Raw genomic sequence first — 17,378 nt, 5'->3', positions numbered from 1 at the left:
GTTTCCTTATAGAAGGATCAGCATCTCCCTATCTCTCTCCCTTTCCATCTTTGTTCTGCAGCTGATGGATACTTAGGAAACCTCCTAGAAGCAGAAACAGCATGACATTATTTATTACACAACTGGATGATGAGAAATTCCCCTCTCCACTATGGAAACAAGACGGAAAAGAAGACAGTACAGTCAGCTTCTTTATATACTTGAAGTTAAAGGAATTATACAGTTGCATAAAATGAGCAGTTAGTGAGATATAAAAATATAAACTGTCTTCTGTTGTGCCACTTCATATGAATTCTATCACATCAAATCATAACAACACTGTGAAGGTATAATAGTCATTGTAGCAGCCAATATTTATCTAGTTGGAAAATAACTGATTAACTACTCTATGACCTTAGGACATATATCTGTAGGAAGCTCTCTATATGTTAATTCAGTGTCTACAGAAAATGTGATTGGTAGGAGAATCAACTTTTTGTTTGTTTGTTTAAATGAGGCCTGCAGAACCAAGAAAGTTCCCCAAGTTATACAGCTAGAGTGACATTTTATGGATAAAATCCAAGTTCTTGTCATCCCAAACCTAGGCCTTTTCTCCAAAGGCCTATTTGTGAAATAGGAGAAATTGTTTTAACTCTTTACCCTTAAACCCTCTCTGTCCATCTGGACTTTCATAGTATTCAATAATACCATTGGTTCTCAAGACACCTACATCTCTCCCCTCTCTTATAACCTCCCCAAAAGCTGTGTTTTTGGTAATAAAATATTTAAAAGATCTAATTCACACTGTAATGAGAATGTTAAGAGTAGCTTAATGTGCTACTTTTTCAGATATATTACTTTTTTTTCCAAATTACCTTCTTTTTTGATGTTTATACTCATAAATTTCATCTTTCACATTTTGCTTATCCTCACCCTAAAAATGTAAACTCAATTACAACAGGTCCATTGCCTGTCTTATTCAATACGTCATTCCCAGTGTAATGGTATGGAGTGAGTATGTGATAAGTACTAATTAATGAATTATTTGATATTGGTTATTTGTTTGAATGAATCCAATATTTTTTAAAGATTTTTTTGATGTGGACAATTTTTAAAGTCTTTACTAAATTTGTTACAATATTGCTTCTGTTTTATGTTTTGTATTTTTGGCCACAAGGCATGTGGGATCTTAGCTCCCCACCCTGGAAGTCCCTAATATTTTTCTTTCTTTCTTTCTTTTTTTGGCTATCCATCTAAATTTGTGTTTTTGTTTTGTTTTGTTTTTTGCGGTACACGGGCCTCTCACTGCTGTGGCCTCTCCCGTTGCGGAGCACAGGTTCCGGACGTGCAGGCTCAGCAGCCATGGCTAACGGGCCTAGCCGCTCCGCGGCATGTGGGATCCTCCTGGACTGGGGCACGAACCCGTGTCCCCTGCATCAGCAGGTGGACTCTCAACCACTGCACCACCAGGGAAGCCCTATCCATCTAATTTTAATTATTCTGCTTAAAAGGTGGAATGAATTCCATAGCCCAACTCTATTCCTAAGACCTGTCAGTATTATGAATAAAAGTTAACAAAAATTAACAACTGATTATCAATTTATTAAAAATGTTGATTTAAGCATCTGCAATGGTGACTTCAACCTCGATTCCTGGCTCAATACTGATGGAAGTGATCTGCTTGACGATCTCAGAAGGATGTGCAGGTCAATGCGTCGCTTGTGGATCTTCATCTGAAAATGATCCCAAGTCTTAGAATCTTCACCACAAGGAGTTTTCCTTGTAATTTCCTTGTAGTTATTCTCAGAGTTTTGGTAGGGATCTGAACCAGTCCTTTCACTTTGAGATTCTTTTCCTTCACACCAATGATCAGACCAGCACATACCCTCTCCAAAGACTTCATGTTGCGGCTGGTGAGGGTGATTCTAATCTGGTGAATCGCCACATGTGTCTCCACGGGATTCTTTCTGCTTGCTTTATTTTTTGTTTTATTTTATTATTTTGGAGTATAATTTTATTTTATTTTTTTGGAGTATAATTGCTTCCCTCTTGAGCTTCCTTCCCACCCCCCAATCCCACCCCTCTAGGTTGTCGAAAAACACCGAGCTAATCTCCCTGTGTTATGCGGCTGCTTCCCACTAGCTATCTATTTTACATTTGGTAGTGTATATTTCACTACTATACTCATTTCGTCCCAGCTTCCCCACTGTGTCTGCAAGTCCATTGTCTGTGCCTACATCTTTACTCCTGTCCTGCCATTAGGTTCATCAGTACCATATTTTTTTTTTAGATTCCATATATATGCATTAACATATGGTATTTGTTTTTCTCTTTCTGACTTACTTCAGTCTGTATGACAGACTCTCGGTCCATCCACCTCACTACAAATAACTCAACTTTATTTCTTTTCATGGTGGAGTAATATTCCATTGTATATATGTGCCACATCTTCATTATCCATTCATCTGTCGATGGACATTTAGGTTGCTTCCATGTCCTGGCTATTGTAAATAGTGCTGCAATGAATCTGATTTAAAAATGAGCAGAAGACCTAAATAGAAATTTCTCCAAAGATGACTTACAGATGGCCAAGAGGCACATGAAAAGATGCTCAACATCACTAATCATTAGAGAAATGCAAATCAAAACTACAATGAGGTATCACCTCACACCAGTCAGACTGGCCATCATCAAAAAATCTACAAACGATAAATGCTGGAGAGGGTGTGGAGAAAAGGGAACCCTCTTGCGCTGTTGGTGGGAATGTAAACTGATACAGCCACTATGGAGAACAGTATGGACTTTCCTTAAAAAATTAAAAATAGAACTACCATATGACCCAGCAATCCCACTACTGGGCATATACCGTGAGAAAACCATAATTCAAAAAGTGTCATGTGGCAAAATGTTCATTGCAGCTCTATTTACAATAGCCAGGACATGTAAGCAACTGAAGTGTCCATCAACAGATGAATGGATAAAGAAGATATGGCACATATATACAATGGAATTTTACTCAGCCATAAAAAGGAAGCAGAACAAAACTGAATTATCTGTAGTGAGGTGGATGGACCTAGAGACTGTCATACAGAGTGAAGTAAGTCAGAAAGAGAAAAACAAATACTGTATGCTGGCACATATATATGGAATCTTAAAAAAAAAGAAAAAAAAAGGTCAGAAGAACCTGGGGCAAGAAGGGAATAAAGATGCAGACCTACTAGAGAAAGGACTTGAGGACACAGGGAGGGGGAAGTGTAAGCTGGGACAAAGTGAGAGAGTGGCATGGACATATATACACTACCAAATGTAAAATAGATAGCTAGGGGGAAGCAGCCACATAGCACAGGGAGATCAGCTCGTTGCTTTGTGACCACCTAGAGGGGTGGGATATGGAGGGTGGGAGGGAGATGCAAGAGGGAGGAGATATAGGGATATATGTATATGTATAGCTGATTCACTTTGTTATACAGCAGAAACTATCACACCATTGTAAAGCAATTTTACCCCAATAAAGATGTTAAAAAAAAAAAACTCTACAAACAATAAATGCTGGAGAGGGTGTGGAGAAAAGGGAACCCTCTTGCACTGTTGGTGGGAATGTAAATTGATACAGCCACTATGGAGAACAGTATGGAGGTTCCTTAAAAAACTAAAAATAGAACTACCATATGACCCAGCAATCCCACCACTGGGCACATACCTGAGAAAAACATAATTCAAAAAGAGACTTGTTCGGCTCTCTTTAAAAGCCATGGCTGTAGCACGTCTTCCTGACCGACTTGTTCCTCAGCAAAAGTGAAGAGCGGTGAGTCAGGAGCAGATGCGTGTGACCCAAGGCTCCTCTGCAGCGATGATGATATCTTCCTCAAAGAGCTTCTTTCATTTTTAATTATATTTTTTATCTTATATTTCCATGGCCCTTCCACTATTAGCTTTTACCTAATCACTAATCCTAAAGTGAGAGACTATCAAACTTCTGAGAGCAGTAAGTAAAAAATCACCTGTGTCCACATTACCAAGGTGACGAATTCACCTGTAATTCATAACACATGTGATTTATCTCCACAGCTTAGTTTCCTTGTTTTTCCTATTTTTCCCATTTTATTTCTTATGTTCAACTCTTTTATGCATCTAACATTATTTTTATGTGCCATGTAAGATAAAGATCTTTTTTTTTTTAAATATTAGCTCATAATTTTTGTGAAATAATTTACTGAGGAAAACAGTGGGGTTTGAAAAGGCTAGTCTAGGCTTGATATAGAGATTTGAACATTGTGAGCATAGAGATATATTTTTTAAAGCTGACAGGTTGGATGTGATCTCCAGGAAAAGTGTTCTGAGTATGAAAGCATATACCCTTAAAATTTTTTTCTACTCAAATTTATTTATTCTTGGATGAATTTAAATAACTTTTTCTGAATTTTCATTCCATTTATTTGTATATTTATTCTTATGCATACATAAGAATGTGCAAGATTATAGATTATGCAGTTTCAATTTCCAAATATATTTCTTGATATCTTCTATTATTTATTTATCCTTATAAACTCAAAAATCAAGTGCCCATGATATCTGCTTTGCCCCACAAAATGTCTTAGTAGCTTTTACCTATCAGCCTGTTCTTCATACTAAGCCAGGGTTTATAATAAAGGATCAATGAATTTAAACTATATTACTTCTTTTTTTTTTTTTTTTTTTTTTTTTGCAGTACTCGGGCCTCTCACTGTTGTGGCCTCTCCCGTTGCGGAGCATAGGCTCCGGACGCGCAGGCTCAGCGGCCATGGCTCACGGGCCCAGCCACTCCGCGGCATGTGGGATCTTCCCAGACTGGGGCATGAACCCATGTCCCCTGCATCAGCAGGTGGACTCTCAACCACTGCGCCACCAGGGAAGACCTATATTACTTCTTAAGAGAGCTAACATCTGAGAAATGTGGAGAGAGTTTCATTGACATGACTGAGTATTCTCTATTTCTGGTGAAGCTGCTGAACTAATTGTTGATTTTAATATGTTCCATATAAAGAAGCCAGACTTGGACAGAGAGAAACCTCTGAAAGCACTTGCTTTAAAATTAAAATCAGGGCTTCCCTGGTGGCGCAGTGGTTGAGAGTCCGCCTGCCGATGCAGGGGACACGGGTTCGTGCCCCGGCCCAGGAGGATCCCACATGCCGCGGAGCAGCTGGGCCCGTGAGCCATGGCCGCTGAGCCTGCGCGTCTGGAGCGTGTGCTCCGCAACGGGAGAGGCCACAACAGTGAGAGGCCCGTGTATCGCAAAAAAAAAAAAAAAAAAAAAAAAATTAAAATCAGTTGAATCATGAATTTGAAGATAAGTCTAAGTGAGGTAGTTCCTATGGACCCTGTATTAGTTTGCTAGGGCTGCTAGAAGAAAGTACCACAGACAGAATGGTTTAAATAACCGAAATTATTTTCTCACAATTCTGGGGCTGGAAGTTCAAGATCAAGGTGCCAGTAGGATTGATTTCTACTGAAGCTTCTTTCCTTGGCTTACAGACAGCCACCTTCTTGCTGTGTCTTCACGTGGCCTTTTTTTCTGTGCCCATACATCTCTGGTGTATTTTCCTCTTTTTATAAGAACACAAGTCTTATCAGATTATGCTCCCACTCATATGACCTCATTTAATCTTAATTAACCCCTTAAAGGCCCCATCTCCAAATATAATCACATTGGGGGTGAAAGCTTTAGCATATGAATATCAAGGGGATACAGTTCAGTCAATAATAAATCCTATGGGGCCTCCCTGGTGGCGCAGTGGTTAAGAATCCGCCTGCCGATGCAGGGGATACGGGTTCGTGCCCCGGTCTGGGAGGATCCCATATGCCGCGGAGCGGCTGGGCCCGTGAGCCATGGCCGCTGGGCCTGCGCATCCGGAGCCTGTGCTCCGCAACGGGAGAGGCCACAACAGTGAGAGACCCACATACCGCAAAAAGAAAAAAAAAAAAATAATAATAATAATAATAAATCCTATGGACTTGCCATGCTTTCTTTACCCCTCTAGATTCGGGGGGTTTGGTGGGACTATGCAACAAGTATTTCTATATTAACACAAAATGTTGTTTGCTTCCTCTTGAAATGGAATAACTTCTTGATGTCATTTTCAGTTGGTTCCTTTATGCACTAAATTTTGTTTTAAATAAATTACTTGTAGTTTTTTTTCCCTGAATAATGACAACCTTCTATATTTTCTAATGTTTTTGTGAGAACATTTTTGCTTTAAAAAACTTATCAACAGTATTCAGATACTACAATCACATATACAAAAGTCAATCATTTAATTCAATTAATCTTTGAAGTTTGTGAAGTTTTGTATACATAGTTTTAGTTGTTTTTCCAAACTCACTGGTAAGATAAGTTGGGTGTGTGTGGATATGAGGTTATTCAGAGCAGATTTGACAGGAGGTAACATGTAGGAGAACTACTGAAGAATCATCCTGAGATGAGTCTTCGACAAAAGACATCAATGTTAGTTCCTTTTCCTCCCTACTAGGAAAAAAAAAAGTAAGAGTAGCAATCTCTAATCTTCTTGATGCTTAGAAGGATTAAGTTCTAAGAGAAAAACTAAAATGAAAGAAGAGTTTAAGGCAAGAATTTTATGTGAAGGGGCCACCCCTTGACCAGTAGCAAGATAATGGCTACAAAGCCCAAAGAAATTCCCAGGCATACAGAGAAAAGAGAGTACTCTGTTTATTCAGAGCACTACAGCAAGGTTGGCAAGAGAGATGTGTGGTAATCTCCTTGGGTAATACACTGTTACAAAGGGTAAAAAAAAGTGTATGTTCTATGTAAAGGAAAAAGCAAGGAAAATTCCTTTTCCTGCAATACCTATAACCCCATGAATTCTCACCTCTTCATAACCTTGGCTTTGAGTTGAGGAATGATATATTATATACTAAATTTTACCTCGTTTTGTATGAAAACAAACATAAAAATTACTCTTTCTCTGTGATGACTTCTTATACAACCCAGAAATGCCTTTCTTGGTTCCAAGCCTCTCTTCACAGAGCTACTTCTTTGGCCAGTTTTTTTTTTTTTTTTTTTTTTTTTTTGTAAGAATAGCTGCATTAGTGTATACTCAGATGTATAGTTTAAAAATTAGATAACAATATTCTGAATATTTCTGAGAATAAATGTTTTCTTGTTTTTCTTTTAGGTTTGTGGAGTCAGTGATACAAGTACAAAACAGGAGATGCCAAGAAGTCAAGAGAAATAAGTGAGTTACCCACAATGGGCATGAAACTGTTAAAGAACAAATCCTTCTCCAGGTGCAGGAAGCTTAGCCCTATGATCAAACAGGCTCTTGGTAGTGCAGGTATGTGTAGTAATCATCATGAAGTAAACATAAAGACAACATCTTTAAAATGGTGGTGATATAATGCTGAGACCAGAAGATATTTCTTCTTCAATTTCTTATGAAGATAGCCTGTTTCCTGGCAAGGGAGATATTCAAATATCTGATCCCACTTGAAGGGAAACATACAGGACAGCCATAACTTGTTCTTCAGTAAACTATTTATTAATCTATTAAGTATATATTAAGTGGAGCACTATTCTAAGCACCAGAGGTATAGAAATGAGCAGATTTGTGCAATAGAGTTTTGGACACAGATAAAAATTAAAATGCGCAGACATGAAAACAGAAACAAAACTAGAAATGAACAACTCCAAGCATAAAAGGTACAATGTCTATAGTAAAAGGAGTAAGCTTGGATTAATTAAATACTGTAGAAAAAGAAATGAAGAGTAATAGTACCTGATGTAACTGAGAGGACTGAGAAAAGCATGAACCTGGTTTCCTCCTGACTTTATACTTCTTCACATTTTCCCTTTGTTAATTTTGCTTTGTATCCTTTTGTTGTAATAAATCATAGTCATGAGTAAGACTATACTGATTCCTGTGAGTCCTCCCGTGACATAGTTGGTGTTAGAAGTGGGATGTGCTAGCATGACCCTGACCCACTGAAATATGGCAAAAACATTGTTTGGGAAAAGGCAAGTTCAAAGGGTGGAGAAAGATAAACCTCCACTTGTTAGGTGTCTATAAGTTAACCATGGTATGAAAGAGCAGCTGAATTGCTCTCTATTGTAAAAGGTAAAAGTTACATATGGAATTTAAAAATGATTTATCTACTCCAGGAGAATCAGCTTGCTGGATTCTCTAGCTATTTTTGGTAATCCAACTACAGTGAGGAGAAAAGAATGCGGTCCAGTAATGTCTTTGGTTGTTGTCTCTCTTTCCAGTGGAAGGAGAAACAAAGAGGCCAAACGTTCCCAAATGTGAGCTTTAAATAGCCCAGAAATGTTAAAAGTTTATATTTTCTCTCCTCCAAGTGGGAGAAAAAGATTAAATCAGTTGCCAGAATTGGTTCAAAGCTTTAGATAAACCAGATGGGGGATAAAAGGAAAAATACACCTGCCATTTCTTCATCCTAACTGCTTCTTCAACTGCTGCAGACCTCCTGCCCCCTCTGTGCATTGCAGCTGGAGCTCCCCCAGAAACTGTGATCTTAAACCTGTAAATGTGGAATTTACTGATAGAAGTTATAATAAATTTACAAGAGCATATAAAGAGATTTTTAATTGGCTTTGTACTTTGTGATTATTGCATCTGCATATATAATAAGTTTTTTGTAAATTTTTGTAATTTCACAAATCCTAGAGAGAGCATCACAATCAGGGAAAGCTGCAAAGAAATGTGCTCTTAGGATACAGATTCATTGCTTTTTATCATGGTTGGTTGGTTGGAATTGAGATTCTTGAAGTATTTTAAAAATATGGCTTTGTAACTGATGTTTCTGATTCTGATTTTTGCCTATTATTAGAGTCCCTGAATAAAGGGAGATACATGAACAGAGAGTCAATCTCCAGATGGAGATACAATTTTGATGCTTAAAAACAGTTTTTAATTGCTTATGAGTTCTTATAAAATAAGATATCTGACCCTGAGAGGCAGATACTTTTCTAGCCTAATGTGCATATTTTTGAGTGGATCAGTTTGGACACTCAGACTTACAAGACAAAAAAAGCTCAGGAAATCTTTGCTTGTCACTTGGAGTTGGAATACAGCTGTCTGGTCCTATTGAATTTTGGCTTTGCTGCTGCTAACAAAAAGCCACTGACTTTTTTAGAATCTGAATTCAGATACTCATTACCTGGATCTAACTCCAAGCTAAAACCTAATATTGCCTGTTATAGGCTGTTTTGGCCTCAGCATGTGCTATGTTAAAATGAGGCAGGCATAGTTCTCTAATAAACAGAACTCAGATTCCAAGATTGCTGCAGGTTTAGGATCTCCCTCTGTGGGATCATAAACTATGAAAATATCCTTGACGCTGACTGAACCATCTGTATCGCATACAAATGCCCACAGAAAAGGGCTTATTCTCGGATGGAACTATTTGAGCTCTGGACCAATTTTATATTTCTGAGACTGATTGCATTCCTAACTTGTGATCTCTGCCAAAGGCTGAAAGTTGGGAAGAGGACACATCATGGGGATCGCGAACCCTCCACCCACGTCCGACAGATGAGACTCTTGACCCACTGCGAAATGTTCACTGCTGTTGACCTGTGTTTCACTTTCCTGATTAGTTATAGCTTGCAGTCATAAGCCATTAGCTTGAGCCTACTTCCCTCAACTTTCTCCTGGTGCTGCAACTCAGTAAGCAATTTTATTACTAAATGCAGCTATTTCCAGAAAAAGGAATTGTGTTTGTGTACAAACTCATTTCAGAAATTTTTGAAAGCTCAGGATTTTGTTCTAATTTCTAAACATGAAGTGTCTTTCTGATTAAGTTGTATGCAAGACTTGCTTTTTCATTTGTTTGTTTTTGTTTTATTTTGTCTTTTTTTAACTGGAGAAAAAGCTTGGAATCTCTTGCATACAACTCTTCTATATGAATGATTTGGATGACAGTGGGGACAATTGAAACAGTATAAAGTTAGGATTGCTGAATGAGATACACTTACTTTTTACTAACAGAGTAAAAACAAAACCCCGGTACCTGGGCAGACATGGGGAATGAAGAGGGGATTAATGATCTTTATTTTTCAAAACTGTTCCTGGAAGCTTTTTCCTCCTACCGAAGCAAAGAGAAAAATCCCCAGTGTTGACTTTCCAAGCTGCTGTGAGCATTTTGAATCAACCTTACTGCTGGGCCTATGATCACACCTGTCTCTGAGACAGCAGGGGGTGGCCTCAGCACTTTCCACGCAGAACACCTCCAGATGCCATTCACGTTTGTGATGAGGATGAACTGGTGTCAGGGACAAGCAAAACTATTTGGAATTGACTGTCTCGGGCTGTTCATTTGAAACCAAGAACTGAACTGAGTTAAGTGGACGGGACTTAGAATCCTAGAGCAATAGGACCCAGAGTGGGAAGCCACATCAAGGGCACTATTAACTTATACTGCCTAATTAATGTAGATCCTGTTTGGGGGTCCCTAACAATGATAAATTCTTTATTATATTATAATGTCCTGCATGTGCCCTCTGGGATTATACTTTTTATGTGCCCTGTCAAGACACTGCCTTACCCCTGGAAGGCATTCAGGTTGACTTGAACTTACAGACCAGAATTCTGGTGTGCCTAAATTGATGCCGTGGGCCAGGTAAGAGGGTAAGGAGGAAGGCACTTGTTTTCTAAGATAGACTTTTATGGTAAATGGGACTTGTTTTAACTGAATAAATTCATGTCCCCTAAAGGTTATCACTGAGATAACACTGCAATTTGGTGAGTTCTCCTGATAATAATTTTGTTGTAAATATGCCTTGACCAGAGGGCAAGAGGTGGACCGTGCAGAAAAAAGTTGAAATAACAGGGTTGAAACTGCTATCCTTAGTAAACTGCTAAACTGCTATCCTGCTTGCAAGGCTGACCCTGGGCTGGGGGTCTGTTAACTTAGGTTTCAAGGGGGTTCCAGTCATCCCCAGAACTGGTAAGAGTGGTTCACTGTGCCTAAATTGTTTGTACAACAATATGTTTTATGCTGACCACCTGCTTTCCTTCTTGGAGTCTGTATTTTTGATACGCGATAGCGAGAGGGTGCATGCATAACCAACTCCCAATAAAACCCTTGGCCACTGAGTCTTTAATGAGACTAGTGACAGCATTTTACACATGTTGTCATAACTCACTGCTAGAGAAATTTTGTGTCTCCTGGGAGAGGACTTTTGGAAGCTTATGCCTGATTTCCTTGATACTTTACTACATGTGGCTTTTCCCTTTGCTGATTTTCTTGATATCTGTATTTGTTTACCAGAGCTGTTTAACAAAATACCACAGACAGGGTGGCTTAAACAACAGAAATTTACTTCCTCAAAGTTCTGGATTCTAGAAGCTCTAGAATTCTAGAAGTTCTAGGAGTTGTGGATTGACATGTTGATAGGGTTGGTTCCTCCTGGGGCCTCTCTCCCTCTCTCCCTTGCAGATGGCCACACATTTTCTGCCTCTTCACATGGTTATTTCTCTGTTCATGTGACCCTGGCATTTGTGTGCCCAAATCTCCACTTATAAAGACTCCAGTCATATTGCATTAAGACCCATTCTAATGGCCTCATTTTAACTTAATCACCTTTTAAAGGCTCTGTCTCCAAATACAGTCCCATACTGAAGTACTGGGGGTTAGGACTTCCATATATGAATTCGGGAAAAGGTGGGAGAGGCATGATTTTAAGCCCAGAACAGTATCTATTGCTGTAATAAATCATAGCCATGAGTACAACCATATACTGAGCTCTGTGAGTCCTCCTCATAAATGATCAAACCTGGAGGTGTGTTGGGGGCTTACAACAAAATCAGTATATAGCCATTTTTTGGTAAATGTTTTGTGTGTGCTTCATATGAAAAAAGATTACTTACCAGTTTTGGTGTATGTCATTCTATATGTGTAAATTTTGTCAACTTTGTTAATCATGTCTTCATGGTAATTTTTTTCTGGAATGTTTTTTGGTGACTTTGTTATTTTATTTTATTTTTCTGCTGGTTTTCTCTCCTTTCTGTGTACCTTATTTTTGCATTGTGAATCAGGCATTTAGTTGAAAGCCTATTTGTAGCAATTCTTTTGTAGAAAAGAGGATTTATTTTTCCTCTTGAAAGGTGCTTGGAGACAACGGCAATCTAAATCAATTCATTCAACTCCAGGTTTTGAAATGATTTGAAATTGCTTTACAGCCACTAAGTCTGAACTACTTCCAATTAAACCATAATTTGGGGATGTAGCTTTTAAGAACCCAATGTACATTTTTTCATCCAAGCCCTACAAGGCTGTTGATACCTCTGATACACTTCTCAGGCATTTACTTTCCTTTACTCAGTTAAAAAAATCCCCTAGAAAAAATGCTTCTCAGTTTTATTTCTCTGAATTTCCATTTTCTCTTGGATCTTATTCTAAGAATGTTTCACAATCTTGTAAGCTCTCAGGATTTTTTTTTTACATTTTATCAAGCATTTCTGATCATCCTCAGTAGGTAGATAATTCCAAACTAACTAGTATAAAAGTAGAGGTCCTCTTAGTCTTCATTTCTCATTTATCAAATGTTATTATATCTCTACTTTGAAGGTTTATGATGATGGTCAAACTAGATGTTTGATTCAGCCTTTTGAGAAGTTTCTTGGCTGCGGTCTACATATACAAACTCCTTCTTTTCTTCATTTGATTAGCCAGATCAAAGAAATAAATCTTTTGGGATAAGCCCTTTTTTAATGTCTTTTTTTAGTAAACGATACATTCATCTATCACATGAACATTGTGCTGTTAGAAAAGCCATTTTAACCTTATTTACTAAAAGAAAACTTCTCATTTGATCTGAGATCTATGTTTTATTCGAAGATTAATTCAAGCTCTTTGTCTTTCTGGGAGACAACTATAATCTACTTTTCTCTTAATAAATATCACTCTAAACCTTCTAATATATTTTATATTAAATATTGCTTGTAAATGTACTTAAATCCTACAATCATCTAATGAAAAACCATAGCATTTATAGATAGAAAACTGTAGAAGCTGCTCTGGGAATAGATATGTTCATATAGTCAACTTTTTTTTTCTTGGCCACACCACAGGGCATGTGGATCTTAGTTCCCAGACCAGGGATAGAACCTGCGACTCCTGCAGTGGAAACATGGAGTCTTAACCACTGGACCACCAGGGAAATCCCCATACAGTCAACTTTTGAATCCAATTATTTCAAAATATTCTCAGGTGTCTTATAAGTAAAAAAAAAAGAAAAAAAATTAAAAAGTATACTTAGAAAAGCTAGAAAAGTATTTTGAAGGAAGTGTAGAGGAAACAAGCTACATAATTTTGAAATAATGTGTTTCCAAAAGAACTTCTATCACCAGTAGTAAGCACTAGGGAGAAGAGAGCTGTAGACCTCTCCTTAGCAAGCATGTTTCTTTTATGCTTTATCAACTCTTCTAGAAGAGCAGAGTCTGACTGGCAACTTAAATTTCCATTGAATTGTATTTTAAATGGTAACATACTACTATTGAAAATAAAAGAGATGCTGAAGGTTCCAAGCACAGTAGAGTTATACATTCTTTTCTACAGAACTGATGGACAATTAGAGCATGTTTGTGAAGTTATATTTATTAATAGAATTATATTTGTAATGCAATTCAGTGAATTTTTCATTAAAGGAATTGTGCAATAGTTTGTTAATGGATATAGTTGTTGTCTGATGATATTTAAGCTTGAACTTTTAAATATTGGATTTTTTTTCTAGTAAAAATTTTTAATTATAATATGAATCTCCAACAGCTTGAAATAAAAATTTCCATGGTCTTCAATTGAACTGTATGCCGCTTTCTTTTAGAATGTCTTATTTTTCATTAAAATAATTTCTAAACCATTCTACATGTTCAACCTTCTGTTTAACACTCAGATATGGGTTTTTGGAAAGGCCACATGTCATCAACTCCATGAAGTGGCGAATTGGTCCTTGTTTTGGAAAATCCTCCAGGTATTTATCCAGAAATATATGTTCATGAAATTCTGAACCATCATCATCAAAACCTGCTTCGTTGTTAGTTGGGAACTCCCACAATTTCCCCTCTTTTGTTAACTGGATCATCTCTTCAAAACCATTCTGAAAGGGTTGTTCATTGATTGCCGCTAACTGCTTAGAAAATTCTACATCCCAAAGAGAAGGTGCTGCCTCTGTTTCAGGTGCCTCTTCAGTAACTGCCTTAAGCTCAAAAATATTAAGCCTCTTCCCCTTCAATATATTTTTCCTAAAACTTTTTTCTCAGGTCAGTAGCCTTCTCTTGGCCAACAAAATCATTAGTCCCTTCATCAAACTGAATCTGATGCACTGGTCTTGTGCTAACTCTCACTTTGGCAGATCTGGCAACTTTCATATCTGATATGATCTTAGTGAAACTAATTTTAGATCCCTCTCCATCCTTCTGTGCCCTCGAGGCTTCCTCGTGCTGCTGGAGCTGCTTGAGCAGCTCTTGGTCATCTGCTTGTCAAAAGGGAGAGAGTCTGCAACCGTGGATGCAGCAGCCACCAACTCCGGGCTCAGGGACTCACTTCTCTTTTGGGGAGCATCTTCTGGAGCTTTCTTAAGTCTGCCAGTTGAAGCCTCTAGACTTTTAAGTTGGCTTCTGTTGGGTGGCTTTGTTGTTTGTACATTTACTGTGCTTAATTCAACTTTCATTCCCTTAAGAATATTTTACGTCTTTTTACGTATTCTCCTTTACACTGTGTTGGCTCTCTGTCTCCTTGGAAATCTCTAGGGTTGGAACAGACTGCTCATCTTTCCTGCTATAGATCACGATGTTAGTGCCAAAATATCTTTGGATATTATTTTTTGTCTTGACCGTGTCATGCAGAGACGCGAGTAGCATGATGGCGGCCGCCAATACCTCTGGGCCTCCAGAGCACAAAGGGAGGCGGGAAAGGGGGCGAAGAGGGAGGAGAGCCGAGAACCTCGGAAACATCGAGGAGAAACAAACAGAACAGAATTGGGCACACAGGGGCGATGAAGCGTCCTCTAAATATTGGATATTTTTAAAGCAGTATTGCTCATAGTAATATGGGGATGAATATAAGGAAATGGAATTTTGACTTGATATCTATTGCTTTCGACTGTTCATCATCTATCTCCTCTTCATTGGCAATGAAATGGTGAGTTCCCTTTGGAAAACTACCCTTTGTTTCTCATGCTCTCTTGATTCTACCCCCCCCCCTTTTTTTTTTTTTCTGTACGTGGGCCTCTCATTGCTGTGGCCTCTCCCATTGCGGAGCACAGGCTCCGGACGCGCAGGCTCAGCAGCCATGGCTCACGGGCCCAGCCGCTCCACGGCATGTGGGATCTTCCTGGACCGGGGCACGAACCCGTGACCCCTGCATCGGCAAGCGGACTCTCAACCACTGCGCCACCAGGGAAGCCCTACCCTTTTCTAATTAAGAGGAATGTGACTCACTAGGCCAATTAGACGCTTCCTGTTGGGAATTTGAATCTTGAGCAGCATGATGAGAATAACAAAATGTTTGCTCATTTATCCCAATAATAGTGGCCTGAAAAGTCCGATCAGTTCGGCTGCCTTGGTCCCAGAAGATGTCTTGTGTCCTGTCCTCTGTATTACCTGATTACACTGCTTTCCTTTATTTGTGCCATACCAAATTCTTCCAGTAACTTTGCCCTCCTTTTCTAAGTTAATCAGAATTGTTTTCTGCACACAAGTGCCTAACCAACTGGTGATTTTTATACAGAAAGCACATGGAATAATAGGTAAATCTTTTTGTTTTTTTAATTGCAATTTTTAATTGTTGTTTTTATAGAAATACATTTTATATTGGAGTATAGTTGCTTTACAATATTGTGTTAGTTCATAGTGTACAGCAAAGTGAATCAGCTATATGTATACATATATCCACTCTTTTTTGCATTTCTTTCTCATTTAGGTCAACACAGAGCATTGAGTAGAGTTCCCTGTGCTACACAGTAGGTTCTCATTAGTTATCTATTTTATACGTAGTATCAATAGTGTATATATGTCAATGCCAATCTCTCCCAGTCCATCCCATCCCACCACTTTCCCCCTTGGTATACATACATTTGTTCTCTATGTCTGTGTCTCTATTTCTGCTTTGTAAATAAGATCATCTATACCAGTTTCTTCAGATTCCACATATATACCTTAATATATGATATTTGTTTTTCTCTTTCTGACTTATCTCACTCTGTATGACAGACTTTAGGTCCATCAATGCCTCTACAAATGACCCAATTTCATTCCATTTTATGGCTGAGTAATATCCCATTGTGTATAGGTACCACATCTTCTTTATCCATTCCTCTGTTAATGGACATTTAGGTTGTTTCTATGTCCTGGCTATTGTAAATAGTGCTGCAATGAACACTGGGGTGCATGTATCTTTTTGAATTATTGTTTTCTCTGGGTATATGCCCAGTAGTGGGATTGCTGGGTCATATGGTAGTTTTATTTTTAGTTTTTTAAGGAATCTCCATACTGTTCTCCATAGTACCAATTTACATTCCCACCAACAACGAATGAGGGTTCCCTTTTATCCACACCCTCTGCAGCATTTATTGTTTGTAGATTTCTTGTTGATGGCCATTCTGACTGGTATGAGGTGATACCTCATTGTAGTTTTGATTTGCATTTCTCTAATACATAGTGATGTTGAGCATCTTTCATGTGTAATGAAATTTCTGCTTGTGCTAAACTTATCTACTGCAGTGGTTCCAAAAACTGGCTTCAAATTAAAGTCAATGAACTTTAAAACCATGTTAATTGCCAATTAATTCAGACTCTTGGTCATGAAGACCAAGCAAAAATGTGTTTAGTTTGTTTGTTTTATTGTTGTTGTTGTCAGTGCTTTTCATTTTAGCTTATTTTTTTAAATGTGGTTTTATTCTGTCATTTCAAAGAAAACATCTTTTATTGTGAGTTCTAAAAAAAATATTCCATCTTCCCCTCCCTTTTCCTAAGGTCATACAGTCTTAAAGTATGGCTTACCTCAATTTTTATAATATCTTTTATCTTGGGTCAGTAGTAGTTTTATGTGTTTTATTTTTATAGAAAGATTTATAAACAGTATAAAATACCAAATAATTTATCAAGATTTATATTGAAAAATGTAGTCCCCTGACTCTTTCATTTCCTATTCTTATTTTCCCTTCTCTGTCTTTGAACTAAGCTTTTCCTTCTGGTATTTATTTCATATTATTAAGTAAATAGTCATTTTTTCCTAATTTTTCAGTTTTACATAATAAGTATTGTAATTATATTAGTCAGTGTTTTTCAGAGAACCAGTACCAATTGGATATATATTATTATTTATATTATTATTGTATAAGTGTTATATATTATCTTACTATATATGTTCCTATTGTAGGATATATATCA

The 17,378-nt window shown here is 37.8% G+C and overlaps 2 pseudogenes; both read right to left on the bottom strand.

Moving 5' to 3' along the window:
• Positions 1 to 1,596: 1,596 nt before the first annotated feature.
• On the bottom strand, positions 1,597 to 10,011 carry LOC132495259 (small ribosomal subunit protein uS10-like; annotated as a pseudogene).
• Positions 10,012 to 13,783: 3,772 nt separating this feature from the next.
• On the bottom strand, positions 13,784 to 14,942 carry LOC132495374 (small ribosomal subunit protein mS31-like; annotated as a pseudogene).
• Positions 14,943 to 17,378: the final 2,436 nt, after the last annotated feature.

The sequence above is a fragment of the Mesoplodon densirostris genome, chromosome 8 (assembly GCF_025265405.1).
Source record: "Mesoplodon densirostris isolate mMesDen1 chromosome 8, mMesDen1 primary haplotype, whole genome shotgun sequence".
Lineage (NCBI taxonomy): Eukaryota > Metazoa > Chordata > Mammalia > Artiodactyla > Ziphiidae > Mesoplodon > Mesoplodon densirostris.
The sequence above is the reverse complement of the archived record's forward strand: the minus strand, read 5'-3'. Positions and strand labels throughout refer to the sequence as shown.